This window comes from Calonectris borealis, chromosome 15 (genome assembly GCF_964195595.1).
Source record: "Calonectris borealis chromosome 15, bCalBor7.hap1.2, whole genome shotgun sequence".
In the NCBI taxonomy this organism is placed as follows: domain Eukaryota; kingdom Metazoa; phylum Chordata; class Aves; order Procellariiformes; family Procellariidae; genus Calonectris; species Calonectris borealis.
Window position 1 is genome coordinate 18,919,224 of NC_134326.1, and position 27,408 is coordinate 18,946,631.

Genomic DNA, 27,408 nt, shown 5'->3' on the forward strand with positions numbered 1-27,408 from the left:
CTTCTGGAGAAGATGAGTTGGGCCCGTGGGACTCCTTGTTCCTTGGCTGTGGAGCACTTGTCTGTGCTTTCATTTGAGCGTGGCAGCCGCGCTCAGCTGGTGAGCACCACACACCTGCGATCGAGGTGCACAACTGCCCGTGGGGCATCGCTGAGCCCTCTGCAGAGCGTGCGGCCATGGCCAGGAGCGCTGGCAGCGAGATCTCTCCCTGGTCCTAGCGCAATATAATGTTTTTGCTTGGTTCTGCATTGATTTCCTCTGCTTTAATCTTCTTGAATGAGGGCAAACAAATGAAACATTTCTGACTCAGTGAGGTCTATGAATTTGTAAGCCCTAATACCACATGTGGCCTTAGGCTGTCACTTCCTAAAAAGTGTTAACTTATTCACGCTCTCTGATCTGGCTTTGCCTCCACACATGTATTCTGGTGCGAGAAATACTGCAATATGTGCAACATGCCCGTGTCTGCGGGAGGGAGGGGGGTGCTGGCTGCGGCTGTTCCCAGCCCGCGGCAGCTCTGCAGCCCTCACCTTTGCCATGGGAGGCATGTGCTTGTGGGATGTGACCCTGTCAAGAAAAAGCCAAGTCTGGCTCTTGCAGGTGTCCTCCTTTACCGTGCAAAGGTTTCGTTTGCTTCTAGCATGGCTTTCCCCAGTTCCTCCAGCAGCTGGGAACACGTGCTCTTTCTCTGGACAAGCTGGTCGCAGTTGCATCCCACCTTCTCCCCAGCTCAGCCTCTCACAGGGGCTGCTCCGGCTCCGCGTTAGGAGGGAGGGAGCTGTTTCGAATTAGCAGACGAAGCGGCTGAGGTCATCGAGCTCTTATTCATGTAGTTTTACCCTTGCCAAAATAAATGATGGAAATCTCTTACCAACCCCATCGGCCCAGCCGCGGCTCTGCTCACTGACCAGCCTCCCCCATGAACTCTGCTTGCAAAAATTGGCACGATCCCCTCTGCAGCTGGATCCTGCTAACGCCCCCATGGCGGGGAGCACCCTGGCTTGTGCAGGTGGCAGGGGGATGGGCGCCTGCTGGGTGCTGCTGGCTCAGAGCAGCCCCTTAGCAACTGTGCTGGGTTAGCAGGAGCCGGTGAAGGGCACTAGCGGGTCCGGGAGGGCTGGTGCTCAGCGCAGAGGACGCAGACGTCAAAAGAACTGGTCTCGTACAGCACAGGGTGCAGCTGAGCGGAGCAGCGAGTCGGCAGGAGCAGCGTCCTGCTGAAATCTCCCAACGACCGTCACACTTCATGTTTTTGTCGAAGGTGCAGGTGGTGGGTTTGCTGTTCCTGGGGGATGCTGAGTCCCGCAGGCAGCTGGGCGGGCTGCCCCTCGCCCCCGGCCACGCGCCTGCCCCACGCTCCCTCCCAAAGCTGCCGAAGACAGAGTTGAGCTTCTTTTCCACGGTTTGAAAAGGCACCCTAAGGAGGAAGGCTGCCAGAGGCGACGGGCTGTGGGCTCTCCTGCGGGTAAGTGCATCGCCAGAGCGGTCGCGCCGTTTGTCTGGGGCTGCGCGGGTGGGTGCTGGCCCCGGGGTGGCCCTGTGCACGGGGGAGCTGCCCCGGCAGGAGGGCTCTCTCGCTCCTGCTGTGGGTGAGACCTCCGTAACACCATCATCTTTTGCATCCAAACAGAATGGATGAAAATCTGCATTTTACTCTCGTTTTGGGCAACATTATGGACACCAAGTAAGCAAAAGAGTACATCAATGGGGTATAGGCATCTGTTGGATTTATCTGAAAAAAATGAATAAGAACATTTATGAGAATTGCTCCTGTTAATAAGGAGAGGCTGAAAAAACGTTGGTACAAGTGCTTGAAATTTTTTCTTATTTGACGAGGACTTTTAACAACAAAGAGGAGGAATTTCTGTTTAACAAAGTCTGCTCAACTTGTAGTGAAATATCTCTCTCTCTGTGGAAAACATATTTGAAAGGCCGAATCTTGCTATCTACCTGCTTAATGTAGTTTTAGTATAATTTGCATCCAGTACAGTTTTACTTGCCACCCCTGGGGACTGGGAGGATACGGGGGAGCTCAGGGACACCATGTATGCAGAGAAGAGCCATCTGGGTATGGCAGCGTGGTCTGATACGCTTTTGGGCACTGTCGCTGGGTGGAAACGTCCTACTATGTCACATTTAAGCAAGAAAGAGTTTGTGCATTACATACATAGATCGTTAAAAAAAAACAATTTCTGCATTAACATGTTGCACAGAAATTCAGATTGCTCAATGACTCAGAATTGTAACTGAGTAAGACTTGAGCATCTGAATTGTTACGTGCTCCCATCTTTGGATACTCCTTCCCAGAAGAGGTCACTTGTGATTGCGTTGCCTGTGATAGGAAAACAGCCGCCCCCCCGGCGCTTCTAGTCAGAAGCTTTGCACAGGCTGTATTGCTGTGGTTTTTCATCTGTGTGTTTTGCTCTGAGTAAACCATCACTTGGATTTTCTAGATAACTAGCATGGTTTTATTCACAGGAAAGAGGAAACGGCAAACTCTAGTTGGTTTTGAAGTGGTACATGAGAAACATTTGTACGACTTTGGGTGCGTTTAAAGGTAGAGGACAGCAGCCGTAGGCTGTGCTCGCTCCACTTGCCTCCTCGGCGAGCAGAGCCAGCCGGGTCTCGTAGCTACCAGCAGCGCGTAATGCGTGCGTGGTCCCTGAGCTGCTGGGGGCTGACCGGGCACCCCTCGGCCGGCACTTCCCAGGGCTGGAGCTGGCACCAGCGTGTGCTTTTACATGAGTTCAGAGTAATATTTCCATCTTTATTTGTTCTGATTTGACCCCGATGGTTACAGGCAGCAAAACCAAAGGCTGGGGCAGCACGCTGGTCCCCACTGCATCTAATGAGCGATGGGGTGACAGCAGCCGTCGGCAGCAGGAGCGGTACCGGGTGTGCGCCAGCATGGTTAATGCATTAACCACTGCTGTGCCGCTGCTCGCTGCGAGACTTGAGAGCAGCATTAACTGACAACGTTGGGAGGTCTGCTTCTGTGAGGATGGTCTGATTTCTGCTTCATGCCACTAGATCTTACTGTTAAGTCTTTTTTTTTTTTTTCACAAGTAAGGTGAATAAAAATGTTCATAGCTGAATAGCTGTTATACCTTCCAGAAGCAAGCGAAAGTGTCAGGGAGAATCACGCCTGTGAGTACCAGACCTTTGTTTCTGCAATAATTCAGTTAGGAGAATAACTCAGCACGTGCTCACCCGACTCTCCTTTCCCCATTGCCTGTGCCGGCCTCGACGGCTGCTGCCGGTGCCTGTCGTGCTTGTCTCTTGGGCTCTGAGCTGCTACGGCCGATTTTGTTTCTAGCAATTTGTAAGCCTTTTGCAAAAGCAGGGAGAGAGAAAGCATTTAAATTATGACACTGATTCTGCAAATAAAAACAAGAAATCCAGGGCCCGAGAGCAGCGTTTCCCCGCTCGGTTGGAATACAGAAGGGGAAAGCTGCAAGACAGAGCCTTGGCAAACAGAGGTGGTGTTCAGCGTGTCTGCATGGCCGGCTTAGCTTACCCAAAATATGCCGATCAGGTGGAACGATGCTGGCCTTTGGAGTGCAGCAGCACCAGGAATCAAACTCTACCGAGTTCATACCACATGCTCTCTGAAACACTGGGACACAAGCCCACCCAGTGCCTTCAGCAGTGGGATTTCTCTTGTTGGGAATCTCACATCATTTTTGTCCTATTTAGTCCTTACCCTGCAAACCCTTGTGAACTCACCAAACTGAAGAGCAGATCCAAGATTTGCATAAGTGTTTGCAGGATTAAGTTTTGCCTTTGTTGGCCAATAAAAAGATTGGAGAGCAGTCAGGAGGGAATGATTTAATGATTAAAAGCCATTTTTAGCTCATACCTGGGAAACCACAGCCTTGAAGCTTCACACAGATCAGCAGCTGCTTAGGTGGGGGCAGAGCTCCTGACTTGCATGGCAGGGCTCGCCCCCGCTGCGTTTCTGGGAGCGATGGAGCATCCCCATCGCAGGAGGCATCAGCTCTGCCATCGCTCACGTCGCAGGCTTGCGACCCAGCTACAGCAGCTGGTGCCTCCCAGGGGCCTCTCAGCAGCTTCCAGCAGAGCAGATAACTCCCAGCTCTTGCTGGACTCAACACCACAGGATGGGCTGAATCTGACCCTTCCTTGCCATAGAGAAGCTGTAGGCAACAACAAATAACTTGTAAAATACCCTTCCCTCTGTTAGATCAGAAATGACACCATCAGGCTGGGGTGAACAAGTGCAAAACGTTCCTACCTAGCCTGTGAATAAATAATTTCTTCCATTTCCGTGGCTATTCAGTGACAGCTGTCTGGTTTTTACTGAACTAGCACAAAAATTATCGCAAGAGCTGAAAACAGATAAAACGGGTGAGGAAGCTTTTTGTCTCTAAGAATTATTGCCTAAAGGCAGCTCAAGGCGAGATGTTGTTCAAAGCAACCACCAACAGGCACTAGATGTTCTCTAAGAAAACGCCCCAGCACGGCTCTTGGGCTTGATATACAGATACAGGGTTGATACAGGCAACCGCATCTCCCACCCGTATCGGTTAAAGGTGGGAAAACTCAGCACTTCTCAGTATCAGGATCCAGGTGTGCGGAGCTGAGTGTGCTAACGGAGCGATTTGGGGGTTAGATAACTCCTGTGACCCAGCACCGAGCTGGGCTGAGCAGCTTCACCGCAAGGTGTGGATGGAGGTAGAGGCTCGGTCCTGTAAATGCGCCCGGAGTTACCCCAGCAGTGCTGTGCTAATTCCACTTTTCTTCTAAATATTTGCCAGATCAAATCCCTCATGTGTCTTAGACCACATCGGTGGCCAAGAAATCTCTTTGCTCAAAATAAGGATTTACCTGACCATGCTAGTGTCAAAAGAAAAACTTCCTGGGCTGTTAATACGTAAGGAACATCCCTCGTTAGCTGAACGCTTGACCCGTCTATTTTCTGTATATAAAGTCACGACCGGTTTGCAATTTAGGTTTAATTCTTTGGGAAATCTTAATTTGGGAAATTCTTCAAAGCCGGCACTGTCGAACACTTCCCTTGCCCAGGCGTGACCGCAGCCGGCTTTGAAGTGTCCCTTGCATGGGGGGTGTCCCCTGCTCGGGGCCCTCTGTAAGCACAAGTGCCACCGACCCCTGCTCGGGGTGCCACGTAAACACAAGCGCCGCTCGAAAGCCTTGCGGGAAGCGGCGAGGCTGATCGCATCCAGCTGGGCGAGCTGTCGGCCAGAGCATCGGCTGCAGATTGCGACTCGAATAGTGTGAGAAAGAGCGTTCAGTGCTTGGGAGGGAGGAATTAATAGAACAGTTCAGTTGGAAGGGACCTGCAGCGATCATCTAGTCCAACTGCCTGACCACTTCAGGGCTGAACTGTTTCCTAGAAACCAGCTTTCCTTTATTTAAAGTACTGGATTTTTAAAAAAAAAAAAAAATCTTTAAAATACACTAAGCATTATTAAAAAGAAATTCCTTGATAATAAAATCCTGACTTCTTACCTGTGACTGATGCTCATCCCTTAACTATCTTTGAGGAGCCAGTGCGGTATTCGGGAGCAGGACCAGCGGGTCAATGTGCCGTGGTGCCCCCGAGCCAGGCCGGGGTGAAAGGACACAGTGACAGTTCTGACTTGCACAGCAGAAAAAAATATTTTCCGTAGGAGAAGCCAAAGCATCCAGTACTTATGCTCCGTCTACCCAGTAAGTTGATGCAATATCCTTTTGGAGAGGGAGGGAAAAATAGAAATGACCTTGTCTCCTTGGCACTGTAGTAAATAAATATAGGACATTTTGCCCATTTTCAGCAGCTTTTATAACTCACAGTGGGGTTGCCCTGAGCTGAAAAGGCTGTGGGGTGTGATCCGAGTCATCCTGCGGTGGAAGCACACCTGAAACCTGCGTCGTTCAGCACAGCAAAGCACGACAGGTCCCAGTCTGACTTTTAACAACGTTTTCCCCTGGGAGCACGGCTCGCCTTAAGCCCTGCCTTGTTTCGGTGGTCCTGGAATACGGGGGTAAGCAGGACCTTGCAGTTGCGTTGGCTTGGTACCAACAAAATGCTGTTTTGCACTTCTGACAAAACGACATCGTTAAGGGGCAAGGTGGCTCAGCGCGGCGGGGCGAAGGGACGGTGGACGGCGCGGGAGCTTTGCGTGGGGCTGGCCGAGGCCGTGGCAGAGGAAACTCTTTGCTCTTCTCTGAGGGCTTAGTCCTGCCCTTTCCCAGCAGCTGCACTCCTGCTGTTTGCTGCAGGCCTGCAGCTGGGTTTCTAAGCCTGGCTGAGGTTTACGTGTAGAAATGGATACTAAAATTCCATTAAAATGGAGTGGAAATGAAAATGGAACTTTACTATCACGAGCTATTGTTTTGTTAGTGTAAAAAAGACCTGTGCCAGCTGTGAAGCAGTGCTTATAGAAACTACTTGGAGCCAGCTACGATGCTTTTTCAAACTGTGTCTTACAGTAGTGGTGTTTTATGGTAGAGCAGCCCTTGCTTCTGCAAGTGTCGGTCATGAGCAAAGCTTTTCACATGACGTGCACCGCTTGTAGACGTGAGTAACTACACAATATGCTGCATTATTAAATTCATCAACTTAAACAGCTTTGCAAATAAATAATACCAACTATTGTGCAAATAGTTAGTACCTAACATTGCATTTTAATGCATTTTAACTCAAATAAAGAGATACTATTGTAATTGGAAAGCCACAGAAGCAGAAGAGCTGCCAAGTAAGGATGTGTTCTGCAGAACCGAGAAGCTTAGTGAGTAACAACTGGATAAAGGATCTTTTGATGATTGATTTGAATCCTGGCGAGATCACAGAACTGAAAACTCATCTGAGCTTCTGGGAATTGCATTATACGTTCTGCTGGATTACCAGTCTGCAGACCAACCATGATGCTACAGGACCCCTGCGTTAGCAGCCCGGCGGAGGACGAGGACCAGGCGGGCGCTGCAGCGAGACTCTCCGGTCGCGGCAGCGTGGCTTGGGGAGGCAGCGGAAGGCGGAACCCATCGCTGGGATGCAGAATTCCTCATCCAGCGTTATCCACCCCCAACCTTTCAGCAGCACTGCATTCATCTCAGAAGTAAGCTCATTTTAAGTTCATTTTATGATGCTTTTCCGGGAACGAAGACTGGACGGCACAGGAAGCTGAGGCTCAGCAATGACCACTACCTGCGTGCTCAGCTCCCGCTGCTCTTCAACCACAACCTTATCTCACCCTTCTGTCTGAGGGAGGTCTCTCGCAGTGTATCACACCATTTTCTTTTTATATTTTCTAGCTAAAAAGCCTTCCTTTATAACTTCTCAAAAGCTAAAATACTTTTTAAACCTCTTCCATCATAGGCTGTGTTTTTCGGTAAATGATCACAAGTGACTCTGTTCTGCGTCCTGTCAACAAAAACGAAGGAAAAAGGTAAGCTTATTTCCATGATGTAATTTGGAGATTGCTGGATACATCCCGTAGCCATCTGGCCACCGGGAAAATGATTTGCACCTGTGGCTCTAGCTGTTGAATTTTTTTACAATTTATTTGAAATACGCAATTTTTTAAAGGTAAGATTTAAGCTGAGGAAGAGCAACCATTATTTTGATAGTTTGAAATTGCAAGGAGGTTCTGGGGGGCCTGGGGCTTTTCAAGGATAACGCGTCTGCATTTACGGAAAGGGGATGCAAGTTACCTGCGTCCAAAGGTGTGGGTTAGTGCTGACTTAGCAGCGAGTTCGGTAGGATGGGCTTCGTGCTTATCTGAGAGAGGGATTGCTGGCAGCCCAGGTCAGAGAGATAACGCAGATGATGCTTTTACAGATAGCTGAGGGCGAGGGAGGCAGGGACGGGACTTTCCCATTATTTCTGTTTTATTTGTTTGCTCATGGTAGGTGGTTAAAGCTGCACTCAGCCAAGGAAGTCCCTACTGAGTTCTGTCCTGCACCAAAAGTTTAGACCCTGTCATGAGGACAGAGTAGGAACATTTAATTGCAAGTAATAAACATTTAAAAACCTTGCATGTGAAGTGTATCACAGATAAAATATGCTTCAAGACATGAGAGCCCAGTACTTATGGAAGTTGTTAGAATGAAGATTGTGCTGCTGCCAAGAATATTAGATCCAGATTTCTTTTTTTTCCATTGCCTTTGAGAATACTCAGAGCACTGTACTTAAAAAGCTTCGAAGTCTGGATGAAGATTCAAATAACTTAGGAAATGGGATATGGAGAATTGGGGTTGGTTCAGGATTGTTTCTGACCAGAATTAGATTGGGTTTCCCTAGATCTCAAGTCTTTGGGAAGTAAATTCTTTTATACTTTTTACATAAGGTTACTGTCAATGGTAACCGTACTTCTCGTCTATGGATTACTGATGGGCCATTAGCTCAAATGAGTGATTTAATACTTGCCATTTCTTCCACTGACTTTTTTTTTAATATGGTATTTTAAAATGATTTTTCCATTCTGTCCCGTAGGTAGTGCTATTATTATTAGAGAAGGTTGTGGCTTCTTTTAATAAAAATATATTCTTTGCCCACTACAGCTTATGGCCTTTGTGACTCAAGGATGTGGCTAACAGCACTGCGTATCTTAAAAAAACCAAAAAGCTTAAAATATTTCAGCTATGCCAAACAGGTACTGTGGCCTCAGTGCCTGTTGTATTTCCCCACTCTTCGATAAAGTCGTGGGAAGAAATAATTTACATGCTGAAGTTATCTGACTGCGTTTCCTTTGGGTCAAATCCTGTGGGCTAGACTTGCGTGAGTCTTCTCTCTAATATAACTGAGAGCAGGAGGGCTTCGACAAGCAATTTCAGATTGCTGAATGGCACCAGTAATCTTCCCAAATTATGCCTCTTCCTTTTTCCATAGAAGCATTTGCATTAAATATAACTTGCATCAGAGTCTTTATTTTTAAAAACTTTGTCCAGCTTCAGTTGTTTTATCATCTTACATACTCTGATACCTTAAAAGACACTGGGGTGCTGGGGTGGTATTAATTTTTTGCTTGTTTGCTAAGCTTTGCTTGGTTGTTTCACCCTGTAGAGTAGCCGAGTATGGCTTTGATCTTGAGGAGTTTGTGGATGACTTGAGGCTTGTAGGGCATGGCCATCTCGGCCCCACCATCAGGAGAGGTCAGCCTGCTCCAAAGCTTCCGTTACCTGACGCGTGAGCCGTGCAGTTTAACCAGCACGAACTGCAGGCAGGCCCAGGGAAAGCCTTGCTTGGTTATCATTTACCTGATTTTTTGAGGTGATGTGAGAAAGCTGAAAGTAAAGGAAGGCCCAATTGTCCTGTAATTGCCGTGTTTTGTGATGTTCATCCAGCAAGCATTGGAAGTGCAGGAACTGAAGCTTGATTTATAATTTGGACCCAAATTCTGACTCATCTATCAGAACAGAAAGTTGCGATGTTGCTTGTTTCCAGTTAAAACCTCCCGCGATGTTTTCTGAATATGCTATTCCACCCTTGTTTCAGCGGCTGTTGCTCGTGCTTGTAAGGGTTGGTAACGCGAGGCAGGAGCTGGCGGCGTGTGGACAGGGAGGGAACCGCCGGGCCCATGCCCTGCTGCCCGCAGGCACCCGATGATCGATGAGCGTGTTGGAGCCGACGGGTGTGTGACATTATCCTGCTCCCCCGGGGTCCCAAAGCTCTGTATCCACAGCACGTCAAATGAGGGGTAATAGGGGATATCAGCGGGGCTTCCATTTGAATATCGGAAACTTCTCGCATGTGATCTGGGAACCTCTGGAAAGAAGGTGGTGATGAAACAGAATGTGAAACGGTCTGCAAGTAAGTGGCGAGATCGCCTTGCATTTCTCCTTTGCAGTTCTGACAAATACCTTATTAGTTTGCAAGTTGAGGTTAAGTTATTGAGTGTTCTACCCATAAGCCTTGTGTAATGAGCTGGAATTTAATTTTCCCTGTCTGGAGTGGTGGAGCATTTCTGTGCATTGCAGCCACGGTGGTCTATGAGCAAAGACCCATTTTTCAGAAAGAAATAGTATTTTTCATTACCCAAATAATTTGAGATTGTGGGGGAAGAAGACCGGGTACACAAACATTGACCATCATGATCTGGAGTTATCTTGGGTCGTGCCAGCGCTGGCAGAGGTGGCCTGGCCCTACTTGGTGTTGTGAAAGGGAAACGTCTGTAGGAAACACATATGGGAGATGCTGTAAATTCAAAATAAATGCATCAATAAAGTTGGTGAGGAAAATGCTGCTAATTGAATGAACCTAATTTGAATGGTCAAGATTTAATTCTAAGTCTATTTCCTTTTCTGCATTTGTTTGATGCAAGGGCTGCAAGTAGATGTACTGAAAAGTAAAGATCTATACAGGGGTAATGACCTAGAGTTAAGGGTGAGTATAGTAGGTTGGGTTTTTTCTCCCCTTTATGAACTTAAAAAACCAAATATGAATCATGCTGGGGGTGCTACAGGGCTTTCTGATCAAGTCAATGGGAAACCACTGTTTCTGAGGTAAGCCCAAGTGTCATGTTCAGAATTTTAAAAGTTAAATTGAATTACATTGAAGTTAATACCTTGGAGGAGCTGCTGGTGCAGGCTGGGTGCTCAGCAAAAAACCCAAACCTCTCTCAGCAAACCTGAGGAGGTAATAAACCTGAGCAAACCACAGGAGGTAATAAAAAGACGTTCTCCTCTAAGAACTCCATAAAATCATGGGCTTCTGCAGAATAAATGTCTTTCTGTTGATAACACTACTCTTCTGTCAGCCATCCCAGTTCATACACTGACTGGTGTAGGTGTCTCTGGTGTTGTGAGAGTCTGCGAATACGGATCAGCCCTTAAGGTGTGGGTTTGAACAGGCCAGCTCCAGAAAATTTTGTGATTTGATCTGTTCTTTCTCATAGGGTTGAACAGGAGCACTTTTGTTCATCTCTAGGGTTTGTGAAGCCTAACTAAGTGCTTTCCAATTGCTTTCTGGTTTTTAAACTGAATTGTTCTTTGAAATGAACAATTTCCCGCTGGGCGGGTGAGGGAGCTGCACCCCTCAAGCAAAACCCAGGGACTAAGGTAAAATCACAGATAAGTAACATTAAACAGTGGCTTCAAGAAAAATATTGGAAGATATCCACTTTAAAAGTGATTTGTTTTAAGCCTGGTGCTTTTTAAAGTCTTCTGGAAGGTGAGGTGGAGCTGAGTATATGAGCAAATTCGGGTATTACTCAGCAGCTGCTCCGAGTGGAAGGTTAGTGGTTGGTTGCATTTACTGTATGTGCTGTGAATAATTCAATATAGTAATTCAGCAGGTTTGTTTCTTTGTGTAGGTCCCATCCTTTCATGCACAACCACAAAAACTCATCCTTTACCTGGTTATTGGAATTCGGCACTTCAGAACCCTGCTGCAATTCAAATCATGTTGGTACTTCAAATGTTTTCATAGGTGTTGAGCTTTGTCAATTTATTATTTCATTTCAATTTTCAAAGATCACTGTGATGTGGGTGTTTCCAAAGTGCTCATCTTGCATGGGATGCAGAAAGATGCAGACAGCTAAACCGAGACCCGAACCACCCCATCTCCACTGCTGTTTTAACCTGGAGATGCCTGATGGTTCGGGGCCTTCTGAGCATGCTAGAAAACTACTTATGTTTGGACTGAGGCATAAAAATAGGACAGGTTTTTTCTCCCCGTGACTTATAAATGCTGTGTCTCTTTCCCCCTCTTACCACCTTTCAGTCAGCTGCAAAAATCAGTTCTGACATCTGCGCTAGACTGGATATTGGTTAGTGATTAAGGCATTACGGAAAATGGTGCAAACCACCTGGGGGGTGTGTGTGTATGAATTATAACTGTTTTTACATGTGTGATAAATCCTACTTTTGTGACAAGTCATTTCCATGATTGTTAGAGACTTCAACACAAATCCTTGTCTAAAACCCATAGACGTTAGGTAGGCTGTGAGTACAAGGGTGGTGAAGCGTGTTCAGCAGCAGCAAAGGTCTAAGCACCAAGAGAAGATTTATCTTGCAAACAGGTATCATCTGCAATATTTCTGAGTTAGAAGACCATTTGATGACTCTGTCATGTGTTCAAATTCCTGTCTCAGTCTTTTGCTGGGCTTAGAAGAACTACAGATTTTTAACTGCTACCAGCTAGATTCATTATGGTACATGACAATTGCCTTTTGGCTCGCTTTTATGGCAAACTGTATTTCTCTCTGTATTTAGAGAAGTCAGCAGTCTGGGTTGCCCCATCTTCTCTAAGTCTTGAGGACAAAACCCTTCAAATCTGTGGTGCCTGCGAAACCCGCTATATCACTGCTGCCTGCACGCACAGAAACAGGCATCAGACCAGCAATCCTTGGGAGACCCATCATCCATCACCTTATATCTGGTGTCTTGCTATTTTATTACAGACTGGGAGTACTGGTATTGCTGTGACCAGAATTGCTCTTAACTACTAGTTTGCATTTCTTAAAAACTTCTTGTTTATGTTTGTGCCTAAGACTTGGCTGTTTTGCAAAGATACAAATATGTATCAGAAAAGTAGCATCTGGCACCTGGTTTGTGCTGATTTACGCAGAGGTATGCGAGGTCTCATGCAAGGAATATTATGCCCTGTATCTTTTTTAAAGGATGTGATTGAACACCAGTTTGGATCTAGTCATAAACTGTATAAGTGCTGTATACTGAAAAAATCTGAAAAATTCAAAGCAAAAGCTATTCATTATGCTGGGAGAAGATACTGCGACCAAAGTGGCAGGCACATGAAACCTCAAGGTTCATTTGGTCAGGTTTGCGTTAAAGCTCATCGTAAACCAGCAGAAAGTAAAAGCAATGATTTTGGGCGGGTGTCCTGGTTTCGGCTGGGATAGGGTTAAATTTCTTCCTAGTGCTGTGTTTTGGATTTAATATGAGAAGAATGTTGATAACACACTGATGTTTTCAGTTGTTGCTAAGTGCCCTCCTAGTCCAAGGACAGCTCCCGTGCCTACTGACTGAGCTAGGTACATGAGATGGGAGGGAACATAATCAGGACAGCCAGCCCAGCTGGCCAATGGGGTATTCCATACCATGTGACGTCATGCTCAGTATATGAAGGGTAGGCGTGATCCAGGAAGTGCCGATCGCTACTTGGTTATCGGTCAGCGCGGGTGGTGAGCAATTGCATTGTACATCACTCATTTTGTATATTCTATCATTATTTATTATCATTATTCTCCCTTTTCTGTTCTATTAAACTGTCTTTATCTCAACCCACGAGTTTTTCTCACTCTTACCCTTCCGATTCTCTCCCCGTCCCACTGGGGGGGGCGGGGGGAGTGAGTGAGCGGCTGCGTGGTATTTGGCTGCCTGCCAGGTTAAACCACGACAGCGGGTTAAAGCAGATGGTGTGAATGGTGGGTGTCCTGTCTCTTCCCTCCCCGGGGTTGCTCTGCGGGGTTGTGCTGGGTCCCATAAATCCCCACTGAACGTCCCGACCCTCGAGCCACCCGGCAGCACCCACCTGCGGGAGCCCTTTCCTGGCCCCAGTCCCCGAAGGGTTTGAATGGTCTCACGGTCTGTGGGTCAGGGTTGGATTTTCTGTCCCTTTGTGCAAAAACCCCCCAAACTTCAAACGTATCTCTGGTGACATAACGACATTTCACATTTGATAACCGTGCATGATATAAATGACAATACTTGGCCATGCTTTAATTGCTGTGTACAGTTTTAATTCACCTACTTGCGTTAACACTTAGCAAAGACTCTGCTTTGTAACAGCCATTTCTTCCCCCCCTTCCCACCCACCCTCCTCGCTGCCCGGGTGGCTCTTCCCTAGAGCAAGCCTCTGCGGTATTTCCACAGGTCGTGGCAGCTGCATTTGCCGTCCGGATACAAACCCGACTCACTTCTCGCGATGTTGCTGCAGTTCTGCTTGCTGTTGATCCATCTCAAGAATTCTTCCAGACTCTTTTTAAATTGTGAGAAATTTGTTTTTGCTGTCTCTAGGCATCTTTTGTTATTGGTTGAAGATTTCTAAGGGAAAAGAGTAGATACTGATGCATGAGTTACGGAGGAATTCCACCCAAATGCTGCACATTCTCTGTGGCTTCCTCAGCTCCCTGGGATGGAGGATGAAGCCGGCTAGCTGCCCTTCACCAGCCCCAAACCATTTCATACAATTCTTACAAATCATTAGTCAAATTAAGACCTTGCTATTTGTCTTTGACTTTCACAGTACTGCAGATTTTTCTGGGTTGTTTTTTGGGGCAGGGGAATTACCTGCCAAGCTGGAAGAAGGGGAGTCAGGTCCAAACATGTCTCTCATAATATCCAAATCTGGGGACAGAGAGGCAGTGCAGGACTCGCGGTGGGATCCCAGCAACATCGCACCACGCTTGTTCTTAGCGCTGAGCAGAAGGGGATCCAGTTGCAGCAGGGTGGAGCTCAGCATGCATTTGGTTAGGTGATAGATTTAGGCATGGGTTTTTCTGCAACCTGCCGTAATTAGCAAATTGATGCAAATCTGGTTTTCTTCCTAAAGCTTCCTTCTCTGTTCCAGGGAAATGTCTAAGCACAGTCATTGCTGCAAGCACAGCCAGTGGCAGAACACATGCAAACTCTATTTTCTATTCTCTTATTTTCTCTGTCTTTCTCTCTTTTGTATTCAAAAGGCAGATTCCTTTCTCTGTAGTATTCCCGGTCTGTATCTTTTCTGCTATTAATTGCCCTGTTCTTCCTGAAGAACAAGCTGTACAGGTCATTATTAATTGCACCTAATAAATAATCTTCATTACTGCAGGTCTAAATGAACTATGTTAATATAGTCCGTATAAGAATGAATTTGTGCATGGTAGACAAACCTCGAGATCCTTCCTTGAGGCTGCACCTGGTCCAAAATTAAAAAGGAGGAACAATTTCTTTGCTAACAAATCTCAAAACTTGGAATTAGAATTTACTAAAAAGTGAGCAAGAAGTTAAGTGACAGGTGAAGTCTTACTGAACAACTTCCACTAATGTTTCTTTAATTCCTTTGAGGAAATTAACTTTCAGGGAATTCTTGCTGGTTTCTTTAAAATCGTAAGGACAGCTCCTGATATTTTTTCAGCATATCTATAGATTCAATTAAAGAATCATGCCTTATCCTCCATCCTATGCAAAAATGAAGGTGAAGGCACTGGTGCAGCCCAGTAGCTGCAGCGGCATTGCCCAGCTGGAGAAGGGACCATGGCTTTCCAGCTGCTGGATTGCTCGACATGGGTCTGAGTGAGCTACCAGGTATTTGAACAAAATCATCAGGTGTAAAAAACCTGGATAAATTGTTAACTACAAGAAAATATTTGAAAAGCAAATCAAATAAATAGTAAAAGCTTACCTTCAAAATGGAACAGTATTTTTCCAGACTTTCCATGTCTTTTTCAACTCTCTTCATACACTTACATGCAGGTATCTTTTCTAGTTCATGGATAAATTTTTTGGTGTTATTATGTGCACAACTTTCGCTCTAGGAGAAAAAAAGAAAGTAAATAGTGTTCTAGTTTACAAGCAGAAAGCTTCTCTTTCTTAAAAGAACTGTTGATAAATCATATTGAGTATGCCAACTGTTATTTTTCTCTGGAAATCTTAACTTCTTTTATCTGATTTCCTTTTCATACCTTCTTTTAAGAAGTCATGTTATAAGTACAGTCTTCATAACTACTATAACTGGAAATTCTGCAATAAAAACGGTCCAGTTTCTGTCAATGGTGAATGTGACAACATTGGGAATTTGATTCAATTCCATCTAAATGGGAGAGTATTTTTTTTTCTGTCTGCTTGGAAGTAGGACACTTTCAGAGAGCTGCTTCAACCATTTTTCCTTATATTGCCAGTCATTTGGAGACCAGGCTTTACAATCACTAACAGAAATTTCTGTTAAAAAGCATTAAAAAGAACCGAGAAAAATGGAGGTAAGGCATACTATTTATCTTTGTTAGCAATTAGAATGGGTTATTAGCCACATTCATGTAATCTTTTAAAAATATGACATTGTGTCGGTATTTCGGGACAGCAAGAGGAGCAAAATTGCCTCTAAGCGGCCAGGAATGAGGTCGAGCCCTGGAGCTCCCTCCCTGCCCGGCCGGTCCGGCTGGGCTCCCCAGCTGGCAATCCCGTCTCAGCTATTTTACATCTTGCCTTTAAATGTCCTCAGACCTGCTATGCCAGAGGTTACACTTAAGTTCCCTTTGGAGACTCTGACTGATAATAATAGAATAGGAAACAACAGCTTCTTACCTTTACGTGAAGCGGTATGGAGAACTGCTCCTGAAAATGATAGAAATCCATTAGTTACAAATTGGAAATCATCTCAAAAAGCACATCTGTGGCAGGGGAAGTGGAAAATGATTTACATTTATGGGCTCTTTTTCAGCTTCAAGTAAGCAAAGCATTTCATCAATTATTGTATATTTAGTCTTGTTCTGCCGATGTGGTGATTCCTTCAGAGGAAGAAAGTAGCTGGACACCGCAGAGCTGAATAGTAACAAGAACAAGTGAAGATACATTTTAAAGGTGTTGTATTTGGGAGCTCGACTCTTTTTATCTGAAATAGGCTTCGAATTCAAGCTCGTCTCTCCTGGCAGATACTCTACTCTCTTATATAGAGAAGCTGAGTACGTGCAGGATGTGATTACTATCTTATCTCATTCATAAATCATTAAAATAGGAAAGCAACAACAACTTGAGCCGTCAAATTAGCGGCATATCTGATTTGAGAAACATTTGTGATTAATGTTCTGGTAAACTCTCTAAAACCTCTAACTCCAGAGCAAAGCTTCAATGCTAGCAAGAGCAATGTGCAAGGGCACTAATAATGTGCGAGGTATTGTAAAAGAAGAACATATTAACATGTGAGGAAATTATTCTACTTGTAGTAACACAGCCATGAAGCTGATTGTTTCCCGTCAGATGAGACTACATCCTGTATTGCAGTAAATTATTGCAGTTTAAAGACATCAGCACCTCTGGAGCTAATATCAGCCGAAGATGGAGCCCATAGGACCTAGTCAATCGTCTGCATTTCTACAGCGTGACTTGCGCAGGCATGTGGGAGCAGAGGGGTGCACAGACAGGTACAGCAGCCTTGTAAAACTGACTACATTTCTATGGCAAATATCTTTTCTTTGACCTGAAAAGAAAACAAAAGGTTGTTTGTTCATCATAATTAGTAAGTGTGAGGGCTGAATCTTAACCTAACGTAATTAATTTTTTATGACAGTGCAGTGCAAATCTTCAATCTCAGCTGTCAGCTGCAGCTTCTCATTCTCAGGGGCAACGTTTGCTTTGTTAATGATACTTGGGCCCTTATGTAGCACTTCACAAAGATAATTAGGTGCTTTGTGTTATATGCATGTAAGTGTGCGGGGAGAAGGGCTGAAACGACAGCGGAGCATTGTACAGCAGCGCGGTCAGGGGGTGCTGCGGGGTGGGACCCTGGCGTGCCCGCAGGAGGGGAGCCAGGTTTTCCCCAGCTTTCGGAGAACTGTGACTCCCCTCAACGCAATCAGCTAAGAGCAGAGTAAACACACAAGGGAGTTCACTTCTAGATAACTCTATATTTGAAGAGTGAAATTGCCAGAGCGATTGCAGAGCCAGGGCTTAGATAACTCTAAGATAATGCAGCTCTAAAGAAAAAAAAAATCTAATTTGTTCCATGATGGATGGCCATTAATATTACAGTTAATAGAAGAAGTGTCATCGAGGGAGTTCTCAGTGAGAAATTACTTCTGGCCACCAAGAAAAGGGAAATCACTAATCGTCAGCATTAGTCCCCACCGCACTGGCAGTGTAGTGGGAGGTTTGTAACCTGCCCCGGGAACGCCTGTGCAGCCCATGCTGCCTCACCCTGCTGTTTGCTCAGTAACAGCTCCGACTCCAGCAGAGAGCTGTAAGGAAGTCCGTTTATAGTGCCAGAAGAAATGTGCTTGACAAGTGCTATTTGGAAAGGGTTAGCGAAGAGCCAGGCTCTCAGCTGGAGCACATCAGCACAGAGCTTTGCAAATGTCCCTGTCAACCTATGCCAGCTGAGGGTCTGGCCTAATTATTTCCCATATGGTCCAGTTTCTATTCTAAATCTATATTTGATTTTTAGATAGCGTATTTCATAGAAAATGTCTGACGAAGTGCAGAAGCGGTAGATGGGTTTTACCACATTTGATTGGGGAAATCTTTGCTGTTGAGTCAGGGATACATTTCACTTTGGATAGTCTTCTAAATGTAATATGAAAATTTGAGAGTGGATGATGTTTTAAGTTCTTTGTCTAGATATGTTTTGGGTTGTCCCTACTAGAAAATACAAGCCTGCATGTTAACTTTGGCCATGTTATTCACTGTTCATTTAACTTCTCCAGTTTGCAGAGCAGGTATTTACCTTTTCCAGTGCTATGTGAAAGGTCCTTGTAGCAACAACCACATGCGAAATGATTGTCATGGCATTTCCAACCCTGCTTTGATTCACCTGTCTGATGAAAGGCCTGAATCATTCTCTCAAAGGGCAAAATTTTAATATCGAACTGCTCTTGGCTCTCTGGTGTCCAGGGCCCCTCATTTCCCAACCAAGCTGTTAGGAGACCAAGTAGCATTTGGCATCTGCAAGCTCTTTTTGATCAACAACCTGAGGTAGAGTTGATTAAAATGAGTCACTAAAATGAATGTTTAAATGTGCTAAACTGGCACATTGAAAGATGTAAAAAACCAACAAAGATATCTCTGTACTTTCTCCTTTGTAAACTTCACTATCTCTTGGTAACACTAGGGAGTCTGTTCTGCTCCTCACCTCTGGAGGTGGGAGAGGAGAGGACAGGACAGTCGGTCTCCTTTAGCTTCTCCCACTTCTGTCTGGATCATTTGCCCAAGGGGAAGCTGCTGACAAGAGGTTCAACCACCACCTTGTTCTGTACAAGGATTTAATAACCAGATCCACCAGATGCTGTACGTTCATCTAAGCCATTAGGCAAATACTGACACCTACTAAATCCATTGATTGAACGATTTTTACACCAGATACCATTTGGAACAATGTTGCACCTTTTAATACTCACCCACTTGGAAAACATACTGTCCTGGTTTTGGCTGGGATGGAGTTGATTTTCTTCCTATTAACTGGTATAGTGCTGTGTTTTGGATGTAGTGTGAGAATAATGTTGATGACACGCTGATGTTTTGGTTGTTACTAGGTATTGTTTACGCTAGTCAAGGACTTTTCATCTTCCCATGCCCTGCCAGATGTGCAGGGGGCTGGGAGGGAGTGTGGCCAGGGCGGCTGGCCCAGCTGGCCAACGGGCTATTCCATACCATATGACGTCATGCTCAGCATATAAGGCTGGGTGAAGAAGAAGGAGGGGGGGCGTTCGGAGTGATGGCGTGTGTCTTCCCCAGTAACCGTTACGCGTGATGGAGCCCTGCTTTCCTGGAGATGGCTGAACACCTGCCTGCCGATGGGAAGTGGTGAATGAATTCCTTGTTTTGCTTTGCTTGCGTGCGCGGCTTTTGCTTTCCCTATTAAACTGTCTTTATCTCAACCCACGAGTTTTTCTCACTTTTACCCTTCTGATTCTCTCCCCCATCCCACCCGGCGGGGGGGGTGAGCGAGCGGCTGCGTGGTATTTGGCTGCTGCCAGGTTAAACCACGACACATACCCTGGCTTAATGTCAAATAGCTTTAAAACTGCTGGAGAGAAGTAGCAAGATGTTATCGATAGGCTGAAGCGTAAAGAATGCGGCTGTGCACAGGATGCATCTTTCAGCGATGCTGCAGGGGCCGGATGTAGGCACTGAGTCCTCTCGCCCCTGCACTGCCGCCTCCTGCTCACAGCCAGCATCTTCTGAGGGGCCTCAGACCTGATACAGTTGCAGCCGCGCTGTTTTGCTTTTAACTTTTTCTGTAATGAGAGGCAAGGATCTGCGGTACTTTATTAAAGCCTTTTGATCTGTAGCCTTTCGGTAACAAAAAGATGGTTTATAACAAAGGTAGTATGAACAGGACTGCTCATATTTGTAACCAGCTGAAGACTTTCCAAGGGTGTTGCAGAGAGAGTTTTGAGAAGCTGGGATAAGCAAGCAAGCACACAAAATTCTCCAAAATAGCGAACAATAATGAACAGTAAAGACTGGGAGTTTGTACAAAGAGGGGATGGTCTAGCTGGGGTGCTGCAGGTGAACCTGAGGCACACAAGCCCTTTTTCAGGCTCGTTCAGAAAACAGCTAGCCTGAAATCTTCCTTCACCTTTCTATGACACTTCAGAGCTTTTTTGGAATAATATTGAGAAAAGCTGATTAAAAGCCCGAGTGAGTAACAGACTGGCAGCCCTCCTCCTCCTCTGGCTCATGCCGCGGGTCCGGCGGCGTTGGAGGGCCATGCAGCAAGCGCCGGCTGCCACCTAGGAGCGGCCCCTGCGAGTTGCAGACAGAGCTTTATTTTCTCGTTTTCGGAGAAGAAACACTTGCCAAACCTCAGCACGTCCCGTGTGCGGTAACGGGAGCAAGGTGAGCTGCTGCTCTGTGATTTACCCCAGCCGAAGAGGGGTTGCCTGGATGAGATGACCCGGTTTATAGTGAGAGCAATTTAATTTGTATACAGAGAGCATTTTAACGAGGGAAGGTAGCGTCGGGGGGTAAGCGTATCTGCCGTTCCCCAAGCACCCAGCAGCGATGACGGCGGGTTCAGCCTGCTTTAAGGGAACCATTTTCCCACCTTCCTTCCCCAGCATGAGCAATGGTCCACAGCATCTCTTGGTAGTCCTGGCCCACTGCTTTATCTTCCCCTCAGAAGATTTGTGCCAACAAATGTAAAACTTGCTTTGGAAGCAAACTGAGCCTTTTGCCATGCTTTCCTCTCACATCCCACAGGGTGGTGGCCCCTTTCCTCCTCGGAAGGTTGTAAGTGTTCCTCTGTTTCGCACCCAATTCCAAACAAGAGAGCAGCTTTGGATGCAGTATGTTGGATTGTGATCCAGCTCTCCAAAGAGCTTTCAGCCTTTGAGCTGGAGGCCGTTGACTACCCTTTAAGACCAGCTTTTCAGCAGGCTGTATGCCAGTCTTGTGGAGATGGGGCTAGAACGTCCCCTCGGGTCTCTCACGAGGCTGTCCTAAGGGCACCGTCCCAAAGCACAGTTATACCCGGTGTCACCCTCCCTCTGCCCTCTCACCCACTCGCAGGACGAGATGCTTTGACCTAAAGCCACTAAAAATGTTGAACCTCCTTTTCTACGCACCCTGTGTTTTTGTAGGTAGTGGTTAATGCTTTATTCTTGACTATTTTGGGGAGGCAGGGTGCTGATGACTGAACCTACCCTTGTTTTTTTTTCTTCCCTCCCTGTTCATACGATGACTACTGTGTCTGCCTTCCCCCACCCTCAAGAAACTCCTCTTCAGCTGTTATTAAAAACATTAGCTAATTCTTCAGACATGTTAGTTGCCTTAAGGAATCCCTGTATATCCCAACATGGATTTCCCTGCCTCTTCGCCTGCCCTTTCCCGCAGGCAGTGTGGTGTTCGGGGGATCCCACAGACACACCACGGCTTGCACAAGCACTGCTGTCTGCTAAATTCTCCATGAATCATGGTATTTAGGGAATTTTTTTCAGGTGCTCAGTGATGCCTGCAAAAGTAGATAAAGGTGATGGGCTGGGCTAGGATTGCTTCCTGAAGGTGAAATTCCGGTGGGAGAATCCCCTTGGAGGGGACGGTGTGTGCCCGACAACCCCGATGGTCCATGGGGACGCAGGTGCAGCTGCGGGATAGCGCTGCTCCCCTATCCCAGCCCCAAATAGGATTTTTATGGCTGTTTGCTAAATGTTTGCTTTCTTCTCTATGGGTGAATCTTCCTGAAATGAGAATATCCAACTGGGTGGAAAAGGAGAGATGCTGTGGTGAGATGTTTGCCATGAAGTGAGAGCAAAGAAAGAAACAAAACCCTGACTCGCTATTTAAGTGCTACTTTTACCCAAATTTGAAAACACAAGTGGTCTTAGGTGGTATCTGGACCTCATGGTGATCCTCTACACAGGGGTATCAATCATCTATACAGTATGTAATCAACTTAAGTATTTCTGAATAAACCCCCCCCCAAAAGTGTCAAAACCTCACCACTAGAAGACCCTGATTCAATCGAACTTTTTTAGATGGAATACTCCTTAAATCACCACAAAACATCACAAAACAAAAAATTATAAGAGTTACACCTTTGTGCAAGAGGTTTATTTTGCATAGATTCTGTTAGAATTTGGTTACATTTCATAGAGTTCTGCATACAAATTTCCCAAGTATTTAACTGTAAAAAACATATATGCGATGTATTGGCAGCACACAGCTGTTAGAACAGTCATGTTTCCACAATTCGCCCTTCACATTTTTTACATTTTAAAATGATTATCAGTGCATTCGTACCATAGTAATATTCTTCAGTTGATATAAGTACTTATGCATAATTTAAAAAGTAACAGTAGCATCCTTTTATAAGTCTTTCCTCTGAAAATGCCCCTAACCTCCCAAAGAGACGTGAAACTGCTCTGAAGGCATCTGGAAACTTCAGCTGCAGGAACAAAATGCTGAAATTGCCAGAGGGCGACAGCATTAAAGCATATTGTATGAAGACTTCATTTGGTTGAAAATAAATAGAATACGGTACATACCAGGCTCTTAGTCACCAGGTTTTATTTAGGCAGTTTATCCCTATGGGGCATTTTTACATTCACATGCTCTCCGTGGGTATGAGCTATGCCTTAAGTTTGCAAGCAGACTTTTAGGGGTTTGCTAAGGTTTGGCGTCTTTGAGAGCCACCTTTAGCCGTGTTTGGTGGCAGCCCAGGGGAGCCAAGACCAGCAGCCGCCCGGCCATGGACCTGGGGCTGCTCCTGGGGGCCGAGAGGGAGGTGAAGGTGCTGGGCAGCATCTCCTGGCACCGATGGCTCCTGTCCCCACCTCGCAGGGTGGTTTTGTGCCAGCTTTGAGAGCACTGGGGGGATGCAGAGCTGAGCCCTGGGGCTGTGGCTTGGGGTAGTGTGCTAGAGAAATAGTGTGACTGCAAATCCAAAGCTGGATCCACAGAGCTCCTCCTCACACACCATTAAATAGCAGTTTCCTAAAGTAAATAATTATTGCATTTCTTCATTGTAAAAATAAATAACTTCAAGTTTCTACAAATAAATAGAATAAATAAATATGAATAGATATATGAATAAATAATAGCTCCCAATAGCCTTGCTCGTTGGAGTAAGGATACACAAATGAGGATATACAAAGCTCAGGTCTCCCGGCAGGCTGGACCAGGGGTGCTTCGAACTTCTTTGAAGACTACACTGTTTCCTCCGAAGGGGCATTGTGATTCAGGAACCTTAATAATTGTTCCAAATTACTGAAAAAATCCTCCTCTTCCACTGGCTCCCACGTCTCTCCCTTGGGGGCAGACAGAAAGGAGAAGAGTTAAAGGAACAGAATCTGGACACATAAGTTGCATTCTGTTCCCTGACTGTAGTTTTTTCTTAACAGTTAATTTTAAGACCATGAAGGCTCTCAGGAAGGTAATGGGGTGGGACAGCAAGTTGCATCTAGTGCAGCCATCCCGCAGCGAGAGCAGCCTCTGCCCCTGGGGCAGCAGCCGGGGGCTCCGGTCCCCATCTGCACCGCGGCACCTCCGCCAAGTGATGGACTTTCTCTTAGCCAGGAGACATCGGGAAGAGGAGAGCAGAGCAGAGCAGAGGAGGCACCAGGGCCATGGCCAGGTGACAGCTGCTGGCTGGAAACTGCTCCCATCAGCCACCCGACCGGGAGGCAGCCGCGTGCTTTGGTCAGGCACTTGTTCTCAGTGCAACCAGGACAAACACCAGTGTCTTTTATAGTCATCTAACCAACACAAAATAGCAAGCAGAAAATCCAACCCAAACGTACCATCCCCCTGAGGCATGACTTTCCGGCATCCTGGATTTTCTGCAGCTTCTGGGCTATTAGTCTCTCCTTCGACCTGTCTTCACTGCTTTTTAGGGCTTCAATAAATCCTTCCAGGTAGGTGGTTACGTTCCCTCCTGCCTCCATCATGTTGTTCTGGAATAACAAAGTTTAGTCTTTTCTGTACTGTATTGCTGGCACAGGTTGTATCACATTAATGCAATTAAAATGCCTACCACAAGAAATAATGTCGCGCAATAATTTGAGGCCAACACTTGATAGTAACTTCGGACACCTTAGAGTAGGGAACCAACTATGCAACCCAGTGCTTTCCTCCTGCTGAAGGCTGATGTTACCTTCAAACGCCGCAGAGCGAGATTGTGGAGATGAAACCTGGCAGGATCAGGCACCTTCTGCTTTTTAATTGCCTCCTTAGTGGCACTCAGGCACAAGAAGGCAGCGATGCTGAGGAGCACCTCCAACCTCCAACCCTGCTACCTGCCCTTTGCCTCTCCCGAGCTTCCCCCATGGAGCATGCTGCTGGTGCCATTGCTGGCATTGGTCTCAAACAATGCGGGTGTTTCTTTCCAGAAAAGGCAGGGGGACAGCCTGTCCCCCCACTTCCCAATGGCAGGAAGGTGTCTGCCTCCACCTGGCTTCAGAAGATGGTCAGTTCTGACTATCTACCCCATGAAAAGAAAGATAACCAGCGCTGGCTGGAAGCAAGCTTTTATGCACCGCTGCGCTGAAGGCAGTAGCCCCGAGCACTGGTTTTTCAGGGAGATAACTTTGCATTGATAACGATGGAAGGAGAAGGATTCGTCTCGGGGGAGCTGAGCCCTGCACGTCACCTCTCAGCACACACAAGCTCAGTTGCCTCCAGCAGAGCGCTCCCACAAAGCCCATGGATGACTTGGTTGCCATCTTAGACCTTTCTTAAGAGCATAAGAGCTTGCAGACGTCCTGAATGGGTTTTGACAATAGCCGCTTTCCTCTTCCGTCTCTAAAAGCACACTAGCCACACCACAAACAAGCAACATTGCAACGTGAGCCAGAAAATGATCTTACCAGAGGCGTGATTTCGCTGCTGCCCTGAAAGAGATTGATAAAAATCATGTTAGCGGGTTCTCCACTAGCCCAAAACGTCAGACGTGGGGCACAAAGAAAATGGAACAACCTTAGAATTTAGTCTCTGAATGTCGTTGAGGACTTCCTGGATGAGGGATCCGGCAGCGCAGCCCGTTCCGGCGGCGGGCGGCACGGGGGACGCGATGCACAGCGCTCCGCAGGACAGCAAAACCCCGACCAGGTGCAGCATCGTGGTGAAGGCGCTGCACTTCCCTCCTTGGACTGGGTACAGCTGGCTCCCGGCTTCCTTTTATACGTGCTCTGTTGCAAGGAAATGATTAATACCTCACCACAAATATGCCTAAACTGAAGGCAAGTAGTCACCTGTAGAATGGAAGCTGTTAGTTTCTTATCTGATTGAGGAAACTCCATGTTTCTAAAATAAGGGTTCCCCCATAAGTTCAGTAGGAGCTGCGTAATTCAGATGTTTGAGCCTATTCTGATTTTGGATGCTGAAGCATTTTTATGAACTGATATTGTCTAAAGATGGGCGCAAGATAAACCAAGGCTACCTAAATGTCTCTCAAATCTTTACATTCACATTTACCCTAATTAATATTACAATTACACTAAATAATACTCTCATCTTTACTAATTAATGTTCCTGCCTTGTTCTGTGTGGTTGTCCTAAGGAACTCGGTGAATAACTCAGTGGTACCATGCGCACATATAAATGACAAATTCCAGAGCCTTCCTGAGACCTTCTGGTGCCCGCGTGAGCCCGGCGGCGTGCCGGGGAGAGGGACCAGCCAAGGGCTGCTGGGGCAGCTCAGCATCTCGGCGGGGGCAGAAAAGCTGCTCCTGTTTAAGGAGGGTTTGCCCAGTTTCTGTGCTTTCCTGAGGAGGTTGAAACCATTTGGCTCGTATCTCCATATATTTCATCTGCAGGAAGTTTGGGTGATGGGGGTGCATCTCATTTTTGATGGATGTGGCAGAATTGCTCCTCAAGGTTGGGCTCTGGGGTGGCCATGGTGGGTCCTGGGTGTGCAGAACCCTCTCCTGTCCCCCGGCCCCTCAGAGCCTGCTGGGGAGGAGAGCGGGGCTGTCCTTGGCCTCTGCCCCTGCTGCACAGCTCCCCTTTGCTCGCGCCAAGAGGAATGAAAACTGTGCCAGGATTACATCCGCAGGACGTTGCTGCATTGCTTCCCAAAAATTCAGAATTTTTTGTTTACATGCTTTTGGTGTAATTTAAATTTTGCTATTTCGATACTGCAGGAGTTTTACTATCTAATTAACATTCTTGAATGTGCATTAGGTTTTCCTACCCTTAAAAAAATCAAGCAGTACATAGCTGTAGTGACTGTTTTGTTTGAGATGCTCCTTCTCTCCTAAGGCGAAGGCAGGTGAGCCACGCACATGTGTGCCGCCCAAGGTAATGAAAGCCCAGATGCTGCTTTTCCTATGCTCACGTGGCATTTTCCTACTTGTCCCTGAGCTGATGTTTCACAGAACACGTATTATAACTCCAGCGCTTTCCCTGCGTGATATTAATTACATCAGAAGCCACCATCATGTTAGGTACAAACCAGGTCTTGGACATGCTGCCAGGCACTCCCCTCCCCGGAGCCATCTTGTTCAGTTCTTTGCTTTCAATCATTTTGCTAATTGTTTGGTGAGTAAAGCATCTTCCCTGCCACTCCCCACAGCTCAGCGTTTAGGAGCCTTTGCGGTGTGAGCTGGATGAACCGCCCTGCAAGCAGAAGCCGGGTGCCAACCAGACCGTGCTCCCTTGCCTGCTGGTGCAGGAACAGGGGTAGTTCTGCCTTGTGAAGTGACCCTGATATTCCCAATGTTTCCCTGCAATCAGCAGATCGGTTTTACTCCAGGGTTCAGGTTAAACCACTGTGGGTTACCCTGGTGGGGCAGCATCCAGAGGAATGCGATCTTCGCCTTGTGCCATCAAGGGATTTGCATCAATTCAGCCAGTGAACAGTCATGAATACCAGTGGCCATGGTGCACAGCTGGTCTCTTTTAAGAAGACCCTGTTCTGATTTTAATGAGTTCAGGAATAGTGTGGACCCTTCCAGTGACACCGTGCATTACACACCCCGGGAAGCAGAATTGCACCTGAGACTCAGATGCTCGCCCCATTTCTGCTGCCTTCATAGCAATGGGCGCTTCGGGACTTTGCACATCCCTGGCACCGCGGTGGCTGCTGGAGATAAAAGGGAATACAGTATATTTAAAGGGGAAGCAATGGATCGTATGTGTCGCATGGATGAGTGTACCTTCTGGTACCATATATTGTAGCCAGGTTCAAATGGCAGGGAAGAATTTGTTTCCTTGGAAGAGGCAGTAGGAATTAGGGCTGCAGCTAAACTTATCGGTGAGCATCAGGGATTTTGCTTTTCTCAAAACCGGCTAAAGAAATGAGAGTCCCTGCAGAGACGGTGGAAGGGAAAGGTGTGGGCAGGACGGACTTTTACT

General features: G+C 46.5%; 1 long non-coding RNA gene across 1 annotated transcript; it reads right to left on the reverse strand.

The window, feature by feature from the left end:
* Nucleotides 1-15,383: 15,383 nt before the first annotated feature.
* Nucleotides 15,384-16,525, reverse strand: LOC142088526 (uncharacterized). Its single transcript, XR_012675861.1, has 3 exons — nucleotides 16,323-16,525; nucleotides 16,207-16,236; nucleotides 15,384-15,436 (listed from the first exon to the last, which is right to left on the reverse strand). It is a non-coding gene; the product is annotated as an uncharacterized LOC142088526 (long non-coding RNA).
* Nucleotides 16,526-27,408: the final 10,883 nt, after the last annotated feature.